The 18,822-nt window shown below is 38.1% G+C and overlaps 1 long non-coding RNA gene across 3 annotated transcripts in view; it reads right to left on the bottom strand.

Annotated features, from left to right (window-relative positions):
* Window positions 1-2,765: 2,765 nt before the first annotated feature.
* The window catches only part of LOC137224942 (uncharacterized), a 28,395-nt gene continuing 12,338 nt past the window's right edge, over window positions 2,766-18,822 (bottom strand). For 2 of the 3 annotated variants that reach the window (XR_010943587.1, XR_010943585.1), the window contains 3 exons: window positions 15,020-15,204; window positions 10,564-10,729; window positions 2,766-3,612 (listed from right to left, as the gene is read on the bottom strand). This is a non-coding gene — a long non-coding RNA (uncharacterized lncRNA). Of the gene's footprint in view, window positions 3,613-10,549; window positions 10,730-15,019; window positions 15,205-18,822 lie in introns of those variants that run through there. The other variant, XR_010943586.1, reaches the window with a different exon arrangement.

Genomic DNA, 18,822 nt, shown 5'->3' with positions numbered 1-18,822 from the left:
ATGTATTAATTGACTTTGGATTGTTTCTTTTTGACTTCTGGAAACTCAGAGTCATTGTCTAAATTTTTGACTGAAATAAAGTAAGAAGTAAATAAATGGAAAATAAAATGTTTTTATTGTTTGTCCCACAATAAAATTTAATTTATTTGACTATTTACCAGAATTAGAATTGACGGTGTTCACTTGATATTTGAAGTGCATTTTATGATGGTGTTCACTTGATATTTGAAGTGCATTTTATGATAGATTTTTTTTGCAGTTTTAAAATTATTTAAGACCCTTTTTTGAGAAGTTACAGAAATGCATAAATCACACAGAATGAAGTCCAATAATACTACTTTCTGTATGCTTTGTATTTTACAATTTCCAAAGCATTCTCTCCATAACTTAATTTTTTAGTTCTCATGAACCATGTCAAGAGGTAAACGGGGCAGTTATTACAACTGTTTTACAGATGAGAAAACTGAGCCACGTTTGCAGCTAAGGGACTGACCAAGGAGGTCACATAGCTAGCTTGTAATTGACAGAACTTGGATGTGAATGTGAATATAGTCAGTGCTTTTTGCCCTTCAGATGTTGCCTGGGTGTGGTTCATAGAAGTACTGATATGAAAATGAATGCTTAATAAAAACCTGTTGACTGATGGATCGGTATGGAAGCAAGTCATGTCTAATGGAAGTGAGAAGAGGCTGACAAGAATGTCGGAATCGGCCTGGAGAGGGCCTGGCACGTGCCTGTGCATTTTGTTCTCAGTCACTGCTAGATCCTATTCCTACTGTCCATGAAATGACCCAGGAATCCTTCTTCCCTGGCAGCGTCTGCAGCTGCTATATGTGGACCAGCTCTCCACGGAACTAGGATTAAGGAAGGGCCATAGAAGAGTGATCTCCCCACTAAATAGGCTGATAAAATGTTCAAGAGTCACAGCTGTTAGAAACAGCAGGTCTTTTGTTCCCTGTGCATGTGGAAAAAGATCACTGGAACAAAGTTCCAGTTCTTCAAAATTCAAAGTTCTAGGACTTCAAAGTTTTGTGGGTTTTTTTTTTGTTTTCTTTAATCTTGGGAGAGCACTTTAGAATGATGTGCCACATTATCAATACATACAGTATTTTACAAAAATCAGTCCTTTGTCCCCAGAAGCTCATTTCCTTTTTTATTTAGCTCAGGACATATCCTAGGAACTTAGTAAAGGGCATGCTACAATATTAAGAATTCTATAATTAATGTTGGCCAGGATTTGAATTTAAATCCTTTACTTTTCAGAGTCTAATTAAACTGAGACATTATTGTGAGTGGAATGAGACATTTTCCTGACCAACCGTATATTAATGGTTTAATGTGTAAGGATTTTATGTTAAAAGTTTAAAACATATTTGGAATAATGCGTTTTCCTTTGAAGTCAGGAAGAGTGAAAAGTTATCTTGCCTTAACATAAAAGGAAATCACCTTTGATAAAAGTGGCCTTATTAGGGCAAATATTATTTTATCTCTTTACAATTCTTAGTAGCTCTAAAATACACCACAAAATTGTAAATATAATTACAAACACTATACCAACATAACTGGTGTAGTTCAGTAGGTTTGGGTTCTAAATAACTAATTCATTTTAGATCAGGTTTTTAGCTGTGAAATTGAACTCTTTGGGGAATGATGTTAATATTTGCAGGTAGCTTAACTGCAAAACTGTCAATATAACAGAATAGTGTATTCAAGTGCTTAATTTCAGGTTTTACTTGGGCTGTAAAAGGTAGTTTAATATATGTCCTAGAAAGTCAGCTATAAGAAAATAATCATCTGTTGATGTTTACAATGTATTCTAGAAAGGAAATACTGTTCATTTTCTGGCAATCATTTTTCCCCCCAGAATTATAAATTATATGCATTAAGAGCATTAACATCTTAGATGTCCATAGCAACTTTTCTCTAATAATTCAAGTGCTTTTACTTCTATTATTTCATTGTATGTTAACATCACTATATATATGTACTTCATTCACAAATCAAACTCACAAATCAATATACTATATGTACTTCATTCACAAATCAATGTTAATTGAAAATAGCATTATAAAATTTAAACTTAAAAGAGAAATGCATAACCTGAAATCTATAAACTATAAAAATTATAAAAAGACAAACCTCCAAAAATGCTCTGTTCCAAAATAATATTCTTCAAATTTCACAAAGATGAAAATATTAGTTGGATTATTTAAAATACAACTAATATTGAATAAAATCATCAGGCATAAATAAAACAGTAAGAATTGGTGTAAAATAAGCCTTCAGTTTTTATGTAAAAATAAAAGTGTGTTTTCATGCTCATACAAGCTTATAATCTTTTTCTGCCCCACTTCTCTGATCTTAGGAAGAAAGGATCAAATTCTTTTGCTTTTTTCTCTGTTTCATCGAAATAGAAATCATAGATCTTAGGAGAAGGGGACAAGAAAGCGAAACAAAGGGCAAAGCTAAGGGCGAAGTGGACTGAAAAGAAGGCTTCATACATTTCCCCGAATCTGACTGCTCTCTGGAGTTGGCTTATCAATGTCTTGTGTAGTAGTAGTAATAATAGTGGCAGTGGTATAATTGTCACTCACATAGATATTCTTCCTGAAAATAGAGAAATAGCCTATTAATTTTAGGAAGAGTGTAACTTTCACAAAGCCCTCAGATTTAGGCCCAGGGCAGTGAAAAGAATGTCTGAGCACTAGGAAATGTTTAATTTAAGATTGAACTTGGACCATTTACCTTTTTTTTTAAAATTTATTTTTGGCTGCATTGGGTCTTTGTTGCTGCACGCGGGCTTTCTCTAGTTGCGGCGAGCGGGGGCTACTCTTCCTTGCGGTGCGCAGGCTCCTCATTGCGGTGGCTTCTCTTGTTGTGGAGCATGGGCTCTAGGCGTACGGGCTTCAGTAGTTGTGGCGCGCGGGCTTACTTGCTTCACCGCATGTGGGATCTCCCTGGACCAGGGATTGAACCCATGTCCCCTGCACTGGCAGGCGGATTCTTAACCACTGTGCCACCAGGGAAGTCCTGGACCATTTACCTTTGATTGTCACCACCAGCAAATCCTGAAGTTGAATCTCTTGAAACTTACTATAGTTTCAGCAGCACAGGGGTTAAATTTCCTTCCAACCTGCCCTAGATTCTTCTCAGGAGCTGGGAAGGCAGTTCTCCCAATTCCCAAGTAAGTTATTCAACACAGCATAAGGCAGAGCTCAAATTCTTCTGTTGAGAACTTATCACTACTCAAACCAAAAGGAAATCTAAAGAAGGCTGCCAAAATGCTTCTCTGCTGCCCTCCCCCACCAAGGGAGATATAAAAATGGCAGAGTTACAAAGCAAACTACAGTGTATGGAACATATATATATATATATATATATATATATATATATATAAATTTAAAAAGCCCACCACTTTGTCTTATTTGCATGAGCACAAATCGCTTTCAACTTAATGCCGGAGAAAAAGGCAACATTCCCTGTGATGACTTGCTGAAAAGCTCACTGTATTTGTTTGATAATGGATTTTAGTTCATTGTCATGTACTTCACTCTTCATCAGCAGGAGCACTTCAGGGTAAAGAAACAGGCTTTTACCACACTGGAACAAAAGCTATATAAGGAAAAAAAAGTCCTGAGCAGATGGAATATTATTTGCATTTGCACAAATAGTGGTTTTTATCACAATTCATATTACTCCATTGTGAGCTAAAGTAAGCCAGATGTGTCTACAGCACGCTGCAGATGTAGAATCGGCTTTTTGTTTGTCAGACTCAGAGGTCCCAACCTTATGATCTTTGTACTTGTATATCCATTAGTTTTATTTCAGTTACTTATCAGGAGGGAAAAGAAGAAAATGGCACTATGTATTTAAGAGGACCATTGCAGAGAGGGCCAAATTAACTATTTTTTATTTTCATGAGTGAGGATCAAATAGGTTTCAGTTATCTGAATGTCCATCTAGAGGTCTAGATGATGATGTAAAATTAAAAAGCAGAGTGTTAAGTGTAATAAAAATTTAGTTCTCTATGATTACATTAAATAATCCTTGACATATATTTTGTTCTTAAGTATCTCTTATGCAAAGTAGAAAGACAAGTTATTTGACATGATTGAAATAGAATTTTAGGTGTGAAAGGAATCTTTGACACTATCTAGACCAACTTCCTCATTTTACAAGTCAGGGAACTGAGGCTCTGGCACTGAAGTGAGTTCTAAGAACTGGTACAGATAGAACTGGAGCCTGGTCTCCTGACCTTGAATCCCATCATCTATCCATATATCAGCGTTTTCTAAAATGTTTCAGTTGGGCTACAAGCTTGAACAGGTTTGATAATTCAGGCTTCAAAAAAAGTTAAGCTAACAAATTTTTCTCAGCCTTTAGTATATGTCATCTCTGTTGTACCTTTCTAAGAGCAGGAAATAATAAACAGTGTTTCCCAAAGTCTCTTGGCCCAGACCCCCATTTTCCAAAATACATAACAAGGGTCACTTGTGTAGAATGTTCTTTGGGGGGTTGCAGCAATGGAGTATTACATCTCCTTTTCCCTTCATTACAATGAAAAGACATTGAACAAGTTTAAAGAAATCACAAGGGAAAAAATCCTCGATGACATCAAATTCTGGTAAAGATAAAATAAAGGTATTCAGTTTAATTAAAAACAAGTGATATATTTAAAGCTAGCTAGACATTTTTGATCAGTTAACATTCATTTATTTCATTTCTTAAACAAACCTCTGCTTTCCATGTTATTCACTATGTCTTATTTAAAAAGAGTGTGCTTGTCCATCCATGCTGATAGTGGAATAGTGGCTGCTTTCCATCTGCGTTAACCCAGGGTCTAGTTGGTAACCCAAGAGCCATTTTTATCTGGCTTTGAGATGTTCTCATTCATTTGTCCATTTAATCATGTAATGATATGATTGAGCCCCTAGTATATATCAGGCACTGTGCTAGGCATTGAGACTGTCGAAGTAAATAAGTAGAGCACTTCTCCTCAAGGAGCTTACAGTCTAGTCAGGGAGAACCAAATAACAAACAAATAAACAATTATGAACAAGTTAACAAACATACAAAGAAAAAATAGTTACAATAAAATACATTATACTATATTCCATACCACATATTATCGTAGCATATTTTCTGATAGCATAATACACAAAAGTGCTTATAACAGGATGCCATGGATGCAAGTGGAAGGGCATATTACACAGACCAAGAGGTCAAGGAAAGCCTCCTGATAGAACTATCTCAACTACGACCTGGAGGATATAACCAGATGTCAGCTATTGTTAAGCACGATGGGAAAGGAAGAAAGAAAAAACATTCTAAGCATAGAGACTAGAATGTACAAAGACCAAGAGTTGAATGAGGACATGACATGTTCTAGGGATTCTGGTGCTACTGTTTGCATGTGCCGGGGCATAGAGTGTGACAAGGAGGCTAGAAGATATAAGGCTGGAGAATTAAGTAGACACCAGAAGATGAGGCTGTCCTGAACTGTGTTAAAGAGTTGAGACTTTATCCCCTGAACAGTGGGTATGGGAAGCCTCTGAAGGATTTTACTTTGTCAGACAAGTTAAAAGGCTGTGAAATAATCTAGGAGAAAAATGGTGGTGAACTGAACATAGTAGTGGTGGAGATGAAAACAAGTGGACAGTTTGAAGAACACTAAGGAGGCAGCATATACAGTTCTTAGGGATGGAAGACTTGTGTGGACTGGGAAGAGAGATGACTGTAGATGACTCATGTGGCTGGGGCATCGGTAGGCTACTTTACTTAGTTATATTTGGTTTAGGTTATTTCTTTAACTACCTGACAGCAAAGAAGAAAAAGTACCTTAACTTAGATTTGAAATGATATAGAGTCACAGGGATGCAGTGACCTTCTAAAAGCTGAGGTTAGAAGAAAAATGCTTTTAATCTCTTCTTATTGTAAAAATAGAAATGTTTGTATCATAATAACTTTTTAGCTATAAAGAAATCTTTTTTTTTTTTTTTTCTGTACGCGGGCTTCTCACTGTTGTGGCCTCTCCCGTTGTGGAGCACAGGCTCTGGACGCACAGACTCAGTAGCTGTGGCTCACGGGCCCAGCCGCTCCGCGGCATGTGGGATCTTCCCGGACCGGGGCATGAACCTGTGTCCCCTGAATCGGCAGGCAGACCCTCAACCACAGAGCCACTAGGGAAGCCCAAGAAAGCATTCTAATTTAGTAAATGTGCATAATCTGCAAAAGTAGATGAAGAAAATAATGTCATTTCTCACTTAGAGATAGTTGCTACTCTAATATACGGATATTTCTGACTGTCTGAAAGCTTATTATCTGAATTCAGGAACTGAATTTTTATAGCATGAAATATTTGTATTTCTTTACAATCTTCTTATGTGTACATGTCACAAAATTGGCTTCATATTATATGTGTAATTGTGTCCCAATTTTTTATTTAACATTTTGTTGTATACATTTGTCTTGTTTCATCATATAATCTTTAAAAATGTGATTGTACTGACAGGACAATAATCCACTGTACTATAATTTTTGAACCATTTCCCTATTGAAGAACATTAGGGTTTTTTTTTCACCATAATAAATGCTGTGGCAATGAACATTTTTAAATGTAATATTAGCCTTTGATTGTTTTTTAGGATATCTTCCTAGAAGTGGAATTGCTTAATCAAAAGTTACTCACATCTTGAAGTCTCTTAATAGATAATGCCAAATTGACCTTATACTTTATAACAATATTTTGAGTGTTCCCTGTGTTCCGGGAACATTGTGTTTGAGTGTTCCCAGAAAGCAGAAACATTTCAGAAAAAATGTCTTTAAATCAGGAGTACATAACAGATATTTGAGTTATGGGAAAATGGGTTTTGTTATTCACTTGAAAAGCAGCAGTAGATATACCTGCCATAAAAAACAAGTACTTAGTGTCTCTTCACACCAACTGAACGTAGAGCATTTACCACAGCCTAACAAAAGTGGAGACAGCTCTAGTATGAAATGATCTTATCATTTTGTTATCTGGTCAGTGGAGAGTAAATTAGACAATACATGATCAAATGTTTGACCTATATACTTCCACCAAGAAATAAGTCAGACAGAGAAAGACAAATACTGTACGATATCACTTATATGTGGAATCTAAAAAATATAACAAACTCATGAACATAACAACATCTCTCTGTTAGAGGATGAAGAATGGAAGAGCCAACCAAACCTCGAAGAGGTATTATGATTGTGTAATGTTGTTACAGATGACTATACATACACAAGGTACACAAAGGAGAAGAGCACTCCAGAGGGAGGTAGCAGGAACAAAGCCCTACTCTTTAAATGCTGATCTTTTCAAATCTAGAGGGTTCACCTTCTGCTATCTTTTATTTCTCACTTTATGGGCTATCTGCCAATAGTCTTATCCACTCCAGAGGCAAACACTGGTATAGATATACTAGTCTCAAGCCTATATATCTATTGGATCACCAGAACTATATTCTTAACTCACTGGATGGCTCCACTTGGATATTCAGCACACACTTTATTTTATTTTTAAAGTATTGTTTAATTGAATTATAGTTGATGTACAATATTATATGTTACAGGTGTACAATATAGTGATTCACAATATTTAAAGGTCATGCTCCATTTATAGCTATTATAAAATATTGGCTATATTCCCTGTGCTGTGCAATATAACCTTGTAGCTTAGTTTATACATAATAGTTTGTACCTCTTTATCTCCTACCACTCTGTTTCCCCTCCCCCCTTCCCTCTCCCCATGGGTAGCCACGAGTTTTTTCTCTATATCTGTGAGTCTGCTTCTTTTTTGTTATATCCACTAGTTTGTTGTAATTTTTAGATTTCACATATAAGTGATATCCTATAGTATTTGTCTTTCTCTGTCTGATTATTTCAGTTAATAATTCCAAGTCCTTCCATGTTGCTGCAAATGGCAAAATTTCTTCTTTTATGGCAGAATAGTATTCCATTTGTGTATATATATACCACATCTTTATCTATTCATCTGTTGACGGTCACTTTGGTTGCTTCCGTATCTTGACTATTGTGAATAGTGCTGCTATGAACATTGGGGTGCATGTATCTCTTCGAATTAGTGTTTTCGTTTTTTTTCAGATATACACCCAGGAGTGGAATTGCTCGGTCATGTGGTAGTTCTATTTTTAGTTTTCTGAGAAACTGCCATACTGTTTTCCACAGTGGCTGCACCAGTTTATGTTTCCACCAACAGTCAACACACACTTTAAATGAAACATGATTTGTTCCCTTCCAATCAGCCTTTACTCCTATATGTACTTAGATTAACTGGATTCCAGAATCTTCTTAGATTTCTTACTGTTCCTCAACATTTAAAATTCTTTGAAAAAAAAATCAATAGGAACTATTTTTTCTCTTTCTTGAATGTCTCTTGAATCTGCCTTTTCCTCCTATTCTTGCTGCTATTGCCTCAGTTCACGCTTTTATTATTTCTTATTGAGAATATTGCTCTCTAATGCTACAGAGCAATGTAGCATAGATATGGTAAAGTAAAAAGAATATAGGCTTTGGAGTTGAACAAACCTTTAGAATATCATTTCCAACTCTTAATATTTAAATAAAGTTTCTGAAGTTACTTAATTTATTTGGGTCATGATTTTTCCCTCTGTAAAATGAGGAATCATAATATTTACTTTCAGGGTTATTGTAAAGATTTAATATTATAATATACATAAAGTACCCAGTACCATGCCTAGTATGTAATAGCTGTTTAATAAATGACAGGTACCTTTTGTATGCAGTTGTAGTGTGAAATAAATGCAATTAAGAGACAAACAAAAGAAGAATCATATTGACACCTGTAACTGGGAATTTCAGGACACTGTCACCCAGGGCTGACACAATGTTGTAGAGCTCTTTTTTCCCTTTCACCTCTGTTTTTTCTCATATGTTGGCTTCTATTTTATACAGACTCTTTCTGTGTAATGGCAGGATGGCTGTTGGGAACTCTCAGCCTGCATCTTTAGACTATGTTTACTGAAAGGATCCATGGCTTAACCTCAGGAAAGAACTCAGATTGGCTCTGCTTGAATCACATGCTTATCCATGAACCAATTGTGCGTCCCAGGAAATGCAGCACTAAAATTGACCCAACCTTGTGGTTCTGTGGGACACTGATTGACAGTCCCACCAAGACTGCCCAGAGTGGAGAGGAAGTTCTCACGAGGAAATGAACACTTTCAGACAAAACAACATGCCCACCATACCTTCCCTACCCAATCTCCTTGTCTCCAGTATTTCTATCCAGCATATCCTCCATGAGATAAGATTATTTTTCGAAAATGTAGAATGTACTATGTAACTCTCAAAACTTTAAAAAACTATACTCTGCTTAGAGAACATAGCACCAACTTCTTTACAGGGCTTCAAATATGCACACTATTTGACCTCAGCAACCTTCCATTCTTTCCCACTGTGTACCACCAATACCATCCAGTCCCTCAACACGCACTGAGTTTTCCCTCTTCTTGCTTTTGCTCAAGGTCTCTGCTTGGAATGACTTTAGTTTCCATCTTAGCATGGCGGTAGCCAATTTATTTTTCTAGACTTCAATGGATTTAATTCTTCTGGTTTACCCAGAACTCCTCTTTCTAGGAGAACCTGCTTCTCTCCCTTTGCAATGATGCGTTTTGAAAGCCTTGCCAATCACCGACCTAGGCCGTATACATCATCATGCTTGTGACCCTAATGATTGATCCAAGGGTGAGCAAGTAACCCCAGCTGGGCCAGTTGGAGTCCTTCCAAGGTTGAAGGTAGGTAAGGGACACCCTTTCCTTCTGAATCATTACTTTGGAATGATGTTTAGCCCAAAGCTGCCAGTGACCATGTTCCCTATGACAAGGAGAAAGCTCACATGTAGTAGGAGACAATGAGGCCAACATGCAAAAAGAATCAGATAAGAGAGCTGGGAGACTAAGGGAGTCAAGGTGGTCCAGCCCTTGTTCTAATAGTGGTAAACCATAATCTCCTTTTTCCCCTTAAACCACTTTGAATTGAGTCTCTGTCACTTGAAAGGAATAGTCTTCAGGTCCACATTAAATATTTCTTCCTCTATGCAGCCTTTCTAGACTGTAACCTTATAGACCTGCTTTATTATACAATTACCATCTGCTTTTTCCAAAGGTATAGTTAAGTATTTACTTATTCCACTAGGTTCAATCATTCAGTAACATTTGCCAAGTGTTACTGTGTTTCCCACTGGGCTAGACTGGGAGCTTGTCTTATACCCCACTCAGCACAGTGCCTAGTACACAGTAGAATTTTAAAAAATGTTTATTACTTTGAATTGCTAAACGTTGTTCAAAGAAGGGTTTTCTTCCCATTGTGTCTGATGACATGTATTTCTCTCTCCATTCAGGTTCTGCACTGGTAATAGAATCACAAATGATCTACAATATTTCACTGAAAATGTAATTTTTGAAAAATACGTGAACAAGTGGAGAACATAAGCTACATTCGAAGTAGAAAAGGTTAGTTTTCAAATAATGAACTTAAGCCATTTCTGTGTCTTACCTCTAAATAGCAGGTACAAATTGGTTTATTTGCATTTTCTTGGTTAATCACACATTTTGGAATAATCTTTCCATGTGGAAGTCATTGATAACAGGATCTAATGCTGGAGACCAAAGTGCCATTAGCTTCATTGAATTGAAGCATTTTCAGAGGTTGGAGTCAAAGCCTGGGAATTAGAAATTGTGGGTCTTAGTTACATCTTGGTCACAGATTGGTTGTTTTCTTAGAAGCATACAACCTCAAAAAATTCAAGTGCCTGTAAAATGAAGATGAGAATCTTTGCCTCCTTCAACATCAGGCTTCTACGTGGTTTAATGAAATATTACCTGTACACGCCTTTGATTTCCGAGGATGGTGTGCCTTACTTTCCTGAGCTCTTAAATAGAGTGGCCATGTAGCATCGTGGACGAACAGGTAAATTAAGGCCTCTGGCGTGGTGGAAAGCAAAGTCTAGGTGTTTGTAAGAAAGGCTCAGAAACAGGAGAGGGAAGGGAGCCACCCTGAATTGGTGGCTCCTCTCCACGAACTGCGTGTTAAGCAAGGGTCTTTACTTATCTGTAATCCTTCGAAAATTTTATGAGATAAATAGAGAACACATTTTACCCATAATGAGACCAAACTTCAGATACCTTAAATAATTTTCTTCAGGGTCACACAAACAACAACTGGATGATGGTCTGTGTGCTGGTCTTTGTAGAATTAATTATGCTGTCGGAAGGCTGTGCTTTTGGTGCTGGCATATTAAGCCATTTACTCATAACAGTTAATAAAAACTAGGCGCCTGTTTCGGACATTTTTTCAAAAGTAGTGCTATACATTTTATTATTGATTACTGTCAGCAATAAGAGGAACTTTGAGCTTCAGCGTGTTTTGCTGTATCAGAATGGCTCATAAATTTAAAAAGTTAGCCCTTGAGTTTGTCTCTAGATGGGACTATAGGAATGCTGTGGGCATTCTTTCTCAAAGTACAGATTAGGCATCAGATTCACTTGTGAAGCTTGCTGAAAAAAAACAACCCTGGAGCCATTTCATGTAGATTCTCACTCTGAAGAATGTGTGTGTGTGTGTGTGTGTGTGTGTGTGTTTACATGCTCTTCTCTGAGATAGGAAGATAGTGATCCAAGAATGACAGGTTTCCCTGGGAGAAGACTCAAGCCAGTCCAGGGGAGGTGCATGAGTGTGGGAAACTCTATGAAATCTAGGTTATCTGTAAGGTATCCTGGAGTCCCTAAACTCTCCCTCCAGTTGTACACATTTCTAAATTGGCTTTGGAATTGACCCGTTCTTCATAAAACTTGTGTGGCAGAGACAACACCTGGTCCTGACAGGTTATCCTCTCTCATCCGGAGCATGTTCAAGTCAAAACAGCTAACAGAGGGGAGGAGAGAGCACTCTGGGTGAACATGGGAAGCAGGGAAAGTGAGAATCCTTCGGCAACAAGCCCAAAACCTTACCATTAAGGAGGCTGCACCCCTTTCAACCACCAGATAAGACGAGATAATACCTTCATGTTTCACTTGGCCAGTTTATAATGTGGCACTCAAAGGGAAGCAAGAGTGTCAAGCTGGTGTCTGCATTATCTGATTTCCCCCACACTGCCCCTGCTGTCCCCCATTGTGTCAGAAGTGCATTACTTGTTGGAGCAGTGAGGCTCAGCAAACCTGGAGAGTGGGGCTGGGAGGATTATGGGGAAGAGCAGTGAGGCTCAACTAATGTGGGGGAGTGGAGAGAGGCAGGGACACATATAACAGCACAAGCTCTGCTTTGACTCACATGACCAAATCCAGCTGAAAAGCCGGTTCAGATTTTAGTGTAACAACTCTATTGGCAAAAGACAGCAAGGGTTTTCCCCAAGCTGTTTCTTCAGAATTCAGAGGAAACAGTGCTAGAAGGATGTAAATACTACTCTCTTAATTTATTTTATTAAAAAGAAGTTTAAGTGTGTGCGTGTGTGTGTGTATATACACGTGTGTGCACTCATTCATTCCTCCCTACACTGGCATGGAAACATGGAAGGAGTCTCTCTTGGAAATGGCCATACAGTGCTATAGGATAAAGCTATTTCACTGATATTTTTCTTGTCCATAACACACAGAATTTAATCTGATATTCCTTCCCCATGGAAACTGGCAATATTCAAACCATATAGCATGGGTGTCTGATGAGGATTAGGGTGTATGAGGGTCCACAGCTTAATTTGAGACTATATGCAAAATTCTATATGCAAAAATAAACAGTCTGTGGCATAGCCAAAACAAGTATAGATTGACTATGAATTCTGAACAGTTCATACACTCATTATTAATCAATATAGGTATAGTAATCACATTGATTATGAAAACTGATCTTAGGGACTTCCCTGGTGGCACAGTCGTTAAGAATCCGCCTGCCAAAAAAAAAAAAAAAGAATACACCTGCTAATGCAAGGGACACAGGTTCCATCCCTGGTCCGGGAAGATCCCACATGAGGCGGGGCAACTAAGCCCATGTGCCTGCGTGCCTAGTGCCCATGCTCTGCAACAAGAGAAGCCACCGCAATGAGAAGCCTGCGCACCACAACGAAGAGTAGCTCCCACTCGCCGCGACCAGAGAAAGCCCGTGTGCAGCAACAAAAAGACCCAATACAGCCAAATAAATAAATAAATAAAATTTTAGAAAAAGAAAACTGATCTTAGAAAACCATAGGGATCATTTAAAATATTGACGTTTAACAAGTCTAAATAGATCAGATCATAAGTGATGCCCTTTTCCTCATCTCCTTATGAAAGAAAAATTTAAATTCTTCAGGTGAGCATACCCGAAGAAAGTGCACAGTAACTTTTACTAGAGAATTCAACTGTACTTTTAAAATGAACATTAAGCAATAATAAACAGTAATAATAAAACAGCTACCCTTTACTGACTAACTACTGTGTACCTGACATAGTGGTGTTTTACATATATTATCTTAATTAATTCTCTCAAAAGCCATAGGACTTAATGCTTAATGCTGTTAGTATCCCCGTGAAGCCGAGAGAGTTCAAGTTCACACAGCTAAAATAAGTGGTGGATTTAGGAATGGAACCTATAAAAGCCTGATCCCTGGAACCTGGCTCTTAAGCATTACTCTATTCTAGAACCACAAACACCTTCAACATAACCCAGAGACGTAGCAAGAGGAGTTAAAAGACTAGTCATATTGGGCTTCCCTGGTAGCGCAGTGGTTGAGAGTCCGCCTGCCGACGCAGGGGACACGGGTTTGTGCCCCGGTCCGGGAAGATTCCACATCCCGCGGAGCGGCTGGGCCCGTGAGCCATGGCCGCTGAGCCTACGCGTCCGGAGCCTGTGCTCCACAACAGAAGGGGCCACAACAGTGAGAGGCCCGCGTACTGCAAAAAAAAAAAAAAAAAAAAGACATCATATTGATGGATCTAGGATGAGGTTTTCCAAATTCATAAATTGGGGTTGTTCAGTAGATCACATAACTTCATTAAAGTAAATCAAGTAATCCTCCTTGCTTGCTAGGCTGATATTTATAAAGGATGGGCCAGGGAGATAAATTTCCAGTTAAAGTTTGTTCCAAGCATGGCTGTTCCTATAAACTTATATAAGGTAACCACCATCCCACTGTCAAAAAGACCCCAGAGAAACCTTACTACAATCTCTTTAGGTTACTTTTAAATGAAGACCTGCTATTTAGAAAAGAAATATACTTTCACTGTAAATAAAAAAGAAAAATACAGATATATTCATGAAAAAAAATCACCCATCCATAACTCCATCACTGTTTAATTTTGTTGTTATATTCTCCTAGTTTCTGTGTGTTCGTACATAAATTTCTATTGTTTTTTGTAATTTATTTAGTTATTTATTTAGTTTTGGCTGCGTTGGGTCTTCGTTGCTGCACATGGGCTTTCTCTAGTTGCGGCGAGCAGGGGCTACTCTTCGTTGCGGTGCATGGGCTTCTCATTGCGGTGGCTTCTCTTGTAGCAGACCACGGGCTCTAGGCGCACAGGCTTCAGTAGCTGTGGCTCGCGGGCTTAGCTGCTCCGCGGCATGTGGGATCTTCCCGGACCAGGGCTTGAACCCATGTCCCCTGCATTGGCAGGCAGATTCTTAGCCACTGTGCCACCAGGGAAGTCCCATAAATTTCTATTTTTAAATAAAAATTAGATACACCATAATAATATTTCATTTACTGTCTTTTCCTGTCAATATATTAATATATGATTTAGCAGCCACAACCCAGCTTCACATCTTATGAATTGTGAAACTTCAGGAAAATTGTTTAGTTTCTAAGTGCCTCAATTTTCTTTTTTGTAAAATAGAGATAATATCAATATAATGTTGCCATAAAGGTTTATTTTTAATATTTGAAAAATGCTTAGGGCAGTGCCTGGCACATAATATTATAAAATAAATACCGGAGAAAAGTATGTGTACCTTTTAAAGAATTCTTTCTGTATTCTTTTCTTACCTTCCAGAAAGAGTCTACCAACTGATATGCTTAGAGCATAGCATGTGAGTGGAGTACCCATTTTCCTGCTCCCGTGGCAGAGTGGTTAATAGTGTGGGAGGTCAGGCCAAAATCTTGCTCCATTGTCCAGTAGCCATGTTATCCTGGGAAAGTTGCTTGACCATGCTAAGGGTCACTTTCTTTTTCTGTAAAATGGGAATGACAATAAATATCTGCTTTTTAGGATTGTTAGGAAGCTGAAATGAGATGATATAAGTGATTAGCACAGTGCCTCACATAGAGAAAGGGATCAATAAATGCTAACTATTAGTCTATGTTTGCAGTCCCTCCACATTAAAGATAAGGAAAATTAGGACCAGTAAGTATGTCATCCATGGCTGAAGAACTAAAGTAATAAGCCAAAATGATACAGGAAATCCAGTGAGAGGGATATTTCTGGCTCGAGGTGATAAATTGTTTTGTGCCTTGCTGACCAATATGGATATCTTTAAAAAAAAAATATTTCCAGGATGCCTTCCTGTGGTTAGCGCTCAGCATATATTCATTAGTGACATGGACAGTGGCACAGAAAGTATGCTCATTAAACCTGCTAGTGTGAGGGAGCGAGGGCATGAGCTTCACCTTGAAAGAAAGAACCAAGAAAATATGATTCTACCAGGAAATGTGATAGTAGTCTACTTGAAGAGAAAAATCGGTTGCCAAAGTACCACGTGCGAAATGAATGATTATGTTCAAACCAAGAAGAAAAAGCTCTATCAGCCAATCTGTGCAAAACAACTGTATGATGAATGTAATTCTACAGATTAAGTTAACCTGAAAGCCTTGAGCAGATGGACTGAGAACAGGGTGGTGTCCTGCTCTTTTGGGGCACCCCTGATCAGCCTTTCAGATAAGTAACAAGATAGGATTGGGTTCCCTAATGAGGGATGGTCTTGCAGAGTGTAGGACTTCATCAGAGGGGACCTACAATACAAATGGCTAAAAAAAAAAAAAAAAGAACAGCATTATTCACTTTGAGGAATTTGTCAGACATTTTTGTTATTTTTTTAAGTACAGGCAAGACTCTCTTAGGAAGTATACAGTTGTTTATTTCCACTGAGATTAGAACAATAGGAAGTGGATTTCAAACTGAAGCATGGAAGATTTAAGTTAGAATGATTGAAAAAAAACTTACAATTAGTGTGAAATGTAAAACACTGCAAATGATTACCAAGTAAAACTACGTAATCTTTCCAGAATTATTCAAAATAAGACTTTTCTGTATTAGTTTCAAATTATTTTCGTAGGTGTTAACTAAAGGCAGGAGAATAGGCTGGGTAGACTCTCAAGATTCCTTTCTATGATTTGATGATAAAAAAGACTTGATCCTATAAAGATTGCTCTGGCTTCTTTTCTATTGAGGCTACCCAAGGAACAGCTGTTGCCTTGACAACAAGGGACAGTCTTAGGTTCCTCATATGCTAGTAGGAAAATGGCCAATTTTCTTGTTCATAAGAGAAAACTGTTAATGTGTGCATTTCTTTCTCTCTCTCCCCCACCTGTCTCTCTTCCACTCTCTCTGTCCTACCATTATTAGCCACCCTTACATGAACCTCAGTGAAAGAGTTCAAAGAAGATGAGAAAAAGGTGGTAGAATAGTTTGTATTTTCAGAAATACCCACCGAAACTTCAGAAACTCATTCACAAAAGACTTTGGAGTAAGGTAATGCTATAGGAATACCAAGAGATCAGCCTTCAATGTGTAGAGAAGAAAAACAATGGATGACATAAAATTCTTAGAATGTGGGCAGACACACTGAACAGATTCCAAGAGGAAGGAATCAATATACCTTCACTGATGTCTCAACATGGGATGAATGACATAACCACCACTTCCAACTATCTAGATACACGTATATAGACATCACCCACTTTTGACTAAACTGAGTAGATTGTATACAGACCTAGCTTTACATAAGATTTATGTGAATAATACTACAGAACATAGTAGAAGAACAGCAGTTACTTCACATACAATTCACTAAAGTAATAGGCAACAATTAGTTCCCCTAGGACAAAAACCTTAGGATAATACCTGCTTTCTCCTTTGCTACCTGAAATGTAGCCAAATGCAGGCTAGGAAACAAGATTGACAACTGATAAAAAGTGCTTTGAGTAAACTTACCCATATATTATGTGGGGAGCTATAGCTCGTTGAATTAAAGTAAGCCAACTCTCTGCAGTGTCTCTTAAAGCCTCAACTATAAGAAAGCCAAGTTTGTTAGCCCAATGGAGTGGTGCTTTTTCCGTACAGAAGCATGGGAGGTTCATGCTGCAGCTCTGAACCAGCCTTGTTTTTATACTGCGCTCAAATGGATGGTGTGTTACAGTGTCATGACAACACACATTTTCTTGTATGTTTACCCTACCTTTTTCTACATAGTGATTATACGGTGGGTGTGTTTTTTGTTTGCTGTTTCCCCACTACCTCCCAAGGATTTTTTTTTTGGAGGGGTGATATTATTGTTGTTAAAAAGTATTTTTCTTCTGGTTATAAAAAAATTCAAGCTTGTTGTAAAGAATATGAAAAACGTTCACAGAATAACAAAGAAGGAAATGAAAGAATCTTGGTATTGTTTTGAAGAGCAGTACTGAAAGCAAAGAAAGCCAATACCAATATTTTTTTTACTAAATGCTAGGATAGCATAAGACACAGGATATTACTTCCTGCCTGTTTTCTTTATTTTTCTGTGTCTACCATGGTCCCGGGAGAATAACACTCTAATGATGTGCAAAAACATGCAGGTACCCGTAGGCGATGCTATATATTCTGATGACGTAGAGTGGGATTGTCAAGCACGTGAGAGAATATATAAGGTTGGAAAGGCTAAGCAAAACCACATTTACACTTTGATGAGATAATGTTAAGGATATTTTGAAAACTCTGCTACTTGTGGCACAATATTGCTGGTGGATTTTGGAGCTAGCTTTTCTCATCCCAAGCCCACTGGTCCCCAATATTTTTCACAGAATGAGAAGACCATCCTCTTGGTTGGTCCCACTTTTTTTTTTTTTTTTTTTTTTGCGGTACGCGGGCCTCTCACTGCTGTGGCCTCTCCGGTTGCGGAGCACAGGCTCCGGACGCGCGGGCTCAGCAGCCATGGCTCACGGGCCCAGCCGCTCCGCGGCATGTGGGATCTTCCCGGACCGGGGCACGAACCCGTGTCCCCTGCATCGACAGGCAGACTCTCAACCACTGCGCCACCAGGGAAGCCCTGGTCCCACTTTTAAACAGTCACAAAGTCTTATCTTCTGCCTTTTTTCTCTTTCCCTATTTCAGACCCACATTACTGATCCGCTTTCCATTCATCTCCCCCATTTAAAATTATTCAGTGTGTCCCTATTGTCTATAAGAAAATATCTTTGTGTTGTGGTACCTTTCAATTCTCCCTACCTCATCTCATGTTACTCTCCCAGGCAAATGCTACCCTCAAAAGTCACCCCATTTCCCATTCAGTAGTGTTGAACTACTTGTAATTTCTCACTTCTCTTCACCGCTCAGGCTCAAGATTTTCCATATTATTACCTTTTTATTGTTATTCTCTCTACCTGGAATACACTTTCACCTCAGCTTTTCTCCAGGAACATTTATATCCCCATCTTTGGAGTTTCAGATAAGACCTTATTCTTTTTTTTTTTTATAGAGTGCATACATTTTATTGCTTTCTCATTGGCTACATTATTTTTTTTAATTTTAATTTTATATTGGAGTGTAGTTGATTAACAATGATGTGTTAGTTATAGGTGTACAGCAAAGTGATTCA

This window comes from Pseudorca crassidens, chromosome 5 (assembly GCF_039906515.1).
Source record: "Pseudorca crassidens isolate mPseCra1 chromosome 5, mPseCra1.hap1, whole genome shotgun sequence".
NCBI lineage: Eukaryota > Metazoa > Chordata > Mammalia > Artiodactyla > Delphinidae > Pseudorca > Pseudorca crassidens.
Note: the sequence above shows the minus strand (reverse complement) of the source record. Positions and strands in the feature narration are given on the sequence as shown.